Here is a 6,829-nt window from a genome sequence, read left to right as displayed (position 1 = left end):
GTGGACACAGGACAGGGAACATCAAACGCTAGTGCCTGTTTGGGGGTGGGGGGCTATGAAAGAGATAGCATTAGGAGAACACTTAATGTAAATGATGAGTTGATGGGTGCAGCAAATCAACATGACACATGTATACCTGTGTAACAAACCTGTACGTTCTGCACATGTATCCTAGAACTTAAAGTGTAATAAAAATTGAAGGTTACAAACCATAATTTCTGACCAAAATGGATTAAAACTAGAAATCAATAACCGAATAAAATTCATAAAATTCACAAATACATGATAATTAAACAATTTATTCTTCAACATGTTTTTGTTCAAGAGTTAAAAATTTAATATTTTGAACGTATCTATAATGCCCAAAGTGAGCTGAAGATTTAATACAATCCCTATGAAATTCTTAATATTATTTTTGACAGAAACAGAGAATGTGACTCCCCAAAGTATACGGAATTTCAGGGGACCACATAAAAAAAGTTGGAAGCATTACAATTCCTGATTTCAAGACATGTTAGAAATCTACAGTAATCAAAATCTTATATTACTGGCATAAAGACAGACAATTAGACTAATAAAAAAATCTTTGCCACTTCTGCAGACAGTGCCTGCATCATCCTGCAGACTGACAATGATCATTTTGCTGCTGATGACTTTAAAGTGTGAGACAGAGATGGCCATGTGCCAGTTTGTGGAGAGCGACATTACTGATAATACCAGTGTCACTGAGCCTCTGCTGGAGACAGAGATGGAGGCCCTCAAGGAAGAGCTGCTCTTCATGAAGAATCATGAGGAGGAAGTTGAAGGTCTATAATACCTGATTTCCAGCTCTTGGTTGACCATGGAGGTAGATGTCCCCAAGTCTCAGGACCTTGGCAAGATCATGACAGGCATCTGGGCCCAATATGACGAGATGACTGAGAACAGCTGAGAGGAGCTGGACAAGTCCTGGTCCCAGCAGACTGAGGAGAGCACCAGAGTAGTCACCATGCAGTCCGCTGAGATCGGAACTGCTGAGAGGATGCTCAGGGGGTTGAGATGTACAGTCCAGTCCTTGGATATCGAACTGGACTCAATGAGATATCTGAAAGTCAGCTTGGAGAACAGCCTGAGGGAGGTAGATGCAGATGGAGCAGCTCAACAGGATCCTGCTGCACCTGGAGTCAGAGCTATCCCAAAACCGGGAAGAGAGGCACCACGCCCAAGAGCACGAGGACCTGTGGAACATCAAGGTCGCGCTGGAGGCTGAGATTGCCACTTACTGCCGCCTGCTAGAAGACGGGAAGGATTTCAATCTCCCGGATGCTCTGGACAGCAGTAAATACCTGCAAGCTATCCAAAAGAACAGCCCCCACAGGATAGTGGACGGCAAAGTGGTGTCTGAGACCAACAATACAGACGTTTTGTTGTGGTAAGCCATGAGAAGCAAGGTCCCTTTGGGGAGCAGGAGGCCAGTAAAAAGTTCAGAGGTAAAAAAAAATTACCTTCAAATCACAGAAGTGTTTCCTTCAACACAAAAGTAATATAGATTCATTAACATATAGAAGTGGAAATTAAGACAATTTCCACAACTACTCACCCAGAGAGGATTAAAAAAATAATTGACCACCAACTAATAAAACAAATACACAAGTCATAAATAAAGAATGAGTAATGTTTATACAGGCAAATGAACAGAGAATTATGTTGGCAATAGACGTGTGGTTGATTCATATTTGACTGATTCATATTCAACTGTACACAGTTGAATATAGTCATACAAAATTATAATATATAGGCAGAATCTAAAAACACAATTAAATAATGTAAGGCAGCCTATCCTAACAAGGAAATACAAGAATATATAATATTAGAAAATAAAATTAAATAAACATTAGCCTGTGAAATACCGAATAAACAAAGCATGCAATGGAAGAAGACTCTTTCTATATAACAAGCATGTTCAACCATAACTGGGCTCCCATAAAGAGCAGATTTTGAATTCTTAGCATATGGTTACAGTAACAAAATTGCACAACAAATACATTATAATCTCCCATAAAGAGCATTTAGAAGAAAATTTTAATAAAGATTTCAATGATATTAGAGACACTTTTTATTATGTTCTTAATATATTACTCCTCTTTTTATACAAATGGAAAGGCTATAATTTATTTATTTATTTTTAATTTTTTGAGATGGAGTCTCGCTTTGTCACCCAGGCTGGAGTGTAGTGGCGAGACCTCGGCTCACTGCAACCTCCACCTCCCGGGTTCACACCATTCTCCTGCCTCAGCCTCCTGAGTAGCTGGGACTACAGGCGCCCACCATCACGCCCGGCTAATTTTTGTGTATTTTTAGTATAGACGGGGTTTCACCGTATTAGCCAGGAAGGTCTTGAACTCCTGACCTCGTGATCCACCCATCTCAACCTTTTAATGTGCTGTGATTACAAGCATGAAACACAGCACTGGCCTATAATTTATTTTTTTCAAAGCAAAGAAAAGCCTTACATTTTTACATATGGGAACAACATGAATATTGTAAAATATGCTGTGGAAAACTACAATATAATAAGCAATTAGAAATAAATTATACTATCATTCAGATAAATGTTGAGGAAAGTAAATGGAAACACTAATGATAAGTTTTTCTATGCAGTGAACTTAGACACAAACTAAAACTTTTCTTAATGTGATGTGCATACTATCCAATTCACTTTTTATATAACACACAAATTCAAGTATGTTTTCTGAAACCCCTGAAGCTAAAATTATAGGCTAATTTGACATACATAAAAACAGGATAGGGAAAACGTACAGATCACAGTCCCACTAAGCTTTATATAAGATTAATTAATAAAATAACTCATTAAGAAATAATGTAACAGTTAAGAATTTGTTCTATTCCTGGCATGTTTCTAAGTTTTTCTATGGATTAAGATCTTTAAAAATTCTTTGAGATGAGTAGATACAATAAACTATTCCACAGGTGAGATGTTTGGCATAGAGAGTTCACATTTCTCAGTTAGTTTCTACTAAGGGAAAGAAAACTTTTTGACCTACATTACCAGAGATGAAAAAAAGAATAAAGTGAAATAGAAGATTCAACTTTATCATATGTGCTGAGGTGCTTTGGGCTCTGATAAATTTTTTTTCTGATTTTTTTGCAGGAACACATTTGAAATCATAGGACTGAAAATTATGAGGAAGAAACATTTGTCCTTGGAGTTTCTGAAATATGTGAACCAAACCCCAATGCCTGCACTTTTACTCTCACAAACTTCTGACATGAGGCACAGATTTTTACAAAACAGCTTAACATAGAAGTCTCACAAAATGTGCAGATTTCCTCAGATCCCAAAAACAATGGAAAAGCACTCAGACCACAAGGCCTTCATGGGAATATCAGAAAGAAGAGGCGAACTTTGGCTCTCACTGTGAATGCCCTGAAATGTTAGTGGATGAACAGGAGAAGCCTTAGAAGATTTAAGAGCATAATAAGCATAGGGTAGGAAATTTCCACCTGTGGCAGCAAAAGAAGTAAATTTATAATTTTCCAGAACCAATTTCTTTGAAGCAGAACTTCCCACACCACATTTTTAAGGTTTTCTCCTTGGCCTTTGCACCTCTCATCTTTGTTATTTGTTCATTCTTCCCTATTGGGGTGATGCCTATTATTTTCTCTCTTTTTACATTCCAAAGATATTTCCTTTACTGTAGAACAGGGGCATCCATGGGAGACTACAGCCATGAGTTCTTAGTTTCTGTTTCTGGTTGAGCCAGTAAGGCCCTTTCCTCATCCCCCTTTTCCACTTATGACTAGAGACAGAACCCAAAAACCATTGCTGCAGGCTGCTAAAAACCTAAAACAAAACAGAGCCATAACAAAAACAAAACAAGGTGGGTTGGAAAAGCTTGCTGTACAAGGCAACCAGGTCTGGCTTATATTCACCACATCCCTTCTTCTTTCGCAGAACAGCAATTGGGCTCAAGAGAAAATGTCCAACTTTTAGTATCTCCCTCAGTATAGAATGAGAACAGTGGAACATATGTTCAAAGGTTTGGCTTTGTGGGCTACCGCTGATGACTAGATTCTGTCTCCCCCAACACAGAATGCTAAAGGAAATGGCAGAGTAATGAGAATGACAACTTATGACTGCTGAGAAGAGAAGTTACATGCTTATCACAGCCTCAGAGAAACAAACACTACAATCAACTGCGGAAGCAAAGGACTACAGTGTCTGGAAAACAATGGGAAAAATATCTTTACCTTAAAAATACACACACAAGCCCAGAGAAGACACATTGAAGACACTGTTAATGAAGTACCAGAATGTACAGCCTCACTGATTGTTGTATTATCTTGTAGTAAGCAAGTTTGTACATACTACATTACACAGTTGTTTTATAAATTTCTGAATCTCATCAAAAGATTGCAGGGCATACAGAAAAGGACGAAAACATGTCCCAATTGAAGAAATAAAATAAACCTACAAATATTGACCTTTAAAAATCTTTGTTGACTTTTAAAGGTCAAAATTTGTAGGTTTATTCTTTGTTGTTGTTGTTTTTGAATTATATAATTTTAAAAATCAAAATAATTATCAAAGCTCCTTAATAATATGAACACTCCTCCGGTCCGCAGGGCTCCGGCAAGGGAGGAGCCTAGACACCATGCGGGACACCCGGGTGGACCCCCAACCCACGCCCGAGGCTCAGAGCAGGAGCAAGGACCTGGCTGCACCAGGCCGAAGCCACGTCCACCCCCAGCGGTCGCGGACTCCAGGAGCTCCAGACCTGGGGTGGTGGTGAGATTCGTTGATTGACTGCGCGATGGTGGCTGAGTTGCAAGCAAATGGGTTTCATCACCTTAAATGGTTTTGAACCAATGAAGCTATATTCCCTTAAAAAGACGGACAGCCCATCGTGTGAACTATAGAGTTTGTGAACAAATTTATATTGGGTTCATAGTGGCATCATGCACACAGACTCCTGCGAGTTCCCCTAAGTTCTTAGAGGACTGCTTTACCTTTTGATCTGAGAGTTGCAAAGTTCCGTAAAGAATGGCCCTGTGGATAAGCGCTAAGTCAAGAGACAGCGATTGGACAGAATTTGTGAAGGAATTCGCCGCCAGATCATGAAAGACCCCCCAAGACCCCGCTCACTGGCAGCGGTCCTGGTCGGCCGTGACTGCACCGTGGACATGCCCATCCTGAAGGACCTGGCCACCGTGGCCTTCTATGATGCAGCCCACGCAGGAAACCCACGAGAAAGTTCTAAACAGAGCCGTGGGCGCCATGATGCACCACACAATCACCTCACCAGGGAGGTTCTGGCAAATTTCAAGTCCTTGAGAGTGATCGTGGGGGTGGGCAGTGGCTATGACAACGTGGACATCAAGGCTGCCAGTGAGCTCGGAATTGCTGTGTGAAACATCCTGTCCGCAGCCGTGGAAGAGACAGCCAATTCCACCAACTGCCACATTCTCAACATGTACCGGAGGAACACATGGCTGTACCAGGCACTGTGGAAGGCAAGCGGGTTCAGAACATGGAGCAGATCTGCGAGGTGGCCTCGGGAGTGGCCCGCATTCGTGGGAAGACGCCGGACCTCATCGGCTACGGTCGCACGCAGCAGGCTTTTGCAGTTCCAGCCACAGCCTTTGGATTCAGCGTCATATTTTATTACCCCTACTTGAAGGATGGGATCGAGCAGTCCCTGGGCATGCAGAGGGTCTACACCCTGCAGGATTGGCTGTATCAGAGCGACTGCGTCTCCTTGCGCTGCAGTCTCAACGAACATAAGCATCACCTCATCAATGAATTTACCATAAAGCGGATGAGGCAGGGAGCATTCCTTGTGAACGCAGCCCGTGGTGGCCTGATGGATGAGAAAGCCTTAGCACAGGCCCTCAAGGAGGGCAGGATAGGAGGGGCAGTCCTCGACGTGAATGAGTCGCAGCCGTTTAGCTTTGCTCAGGGTCCGTTGAAAGATGCCCCCAATCTCATCTGCACTCCTCACACTGCCTGCTACAGCCAGCAGGTGTCACTGGAGATGAGGGAGACAGCTGCCACCAAGATCCGCCGAGCCATCACAGGTCGCATCCCAGGAAGCTTAAGAAACTGTGTGAACAAGGAATTCTTTGTCACATCTGTGCTTTGGTGGGAAATAGACCAGCAAGCAATTCGTCCAGGCATCATGGGTGTGGCTCCAGGAGGACTTCCTGCATCCATGGAAGGGATCTTCCCTGGAGACATCCCGGTGACTCACAAACTCCCGACAGTGGCACATCCTTCCCAAGCGCCCTCTCCCAACCAGCCCTCAAACACGGGGACAATCGAGAGTACGCCAACGAGAAATAACAGACAATGCCGGAAGGTAATCATTCAGATACACTTGGGAACAAGAGACAGTGAAAAATAGATAAACTAAGAGAAAAAGAATCTGACGCTCTTTTTAGCTGATTCTGTACGTACGCTCATTGGTATTGCGGTGTTAAAACTACAAGAGCTAGAAAACTGAAGATGTCGTCTGCTTACGGAAGCTCTGAAAGACTAGAGTGTGATTTATTAACAACCAGCTTCCGTTATTGTGTGTTAAGTTTTTCATCTGTTCGTCAAATCACAAAGAATAAATACAACTTTTTCCTTTATCAGTCCCTTGGGCACAGCAGGTCCGGAACACCCTGCTCAGAATGTTGCATCAAGACTTCAAACATCAAAATAAAAACCATGAGGAGGAAATCCCCATCTTGTGACTTGAGTCCCCTCAGTCTACAGGGACTGTTTACAGCTTTTTGCTAATAGGAAGATCACATTACTAGAAAATGTGGAGTAAACTGTTTGCCT

General features: G+C 42.2%; 1 pseudogene; it reads left to right on the top strand.

The window, feature by feature from the left end:
* The first annotated feature begins 4,968 nt into the window (after positions 1 to 4,968).
* On the top strand, positions 4,969 to 6,343 carry LOC134809701 (C-terminal-binding protein 2-like; annotated as a pseudogene).
* Positions 6,344 to 6,829: the final 486 nt, after the last annotated feature.

The sequence above is a fragment of the Pan troglodytes genome, chromosome 23, assembly GCF_028858775.2.
Source record: "Pan troglodytes isolate AG18354 chromosome 23, NHGRI_mPanTro3-v2.0_pri, whole genome shotgun sequence".
NCBI lineage: Eukaryota > Metazoa > Chordata > Mammalia > Primates > Hominidae > Pan > Pan troglodytes.
Note: the sequence above shows the minus strand (reverse complement) of the source record. Positions and strands in the feature narration are given on the sequence as shown.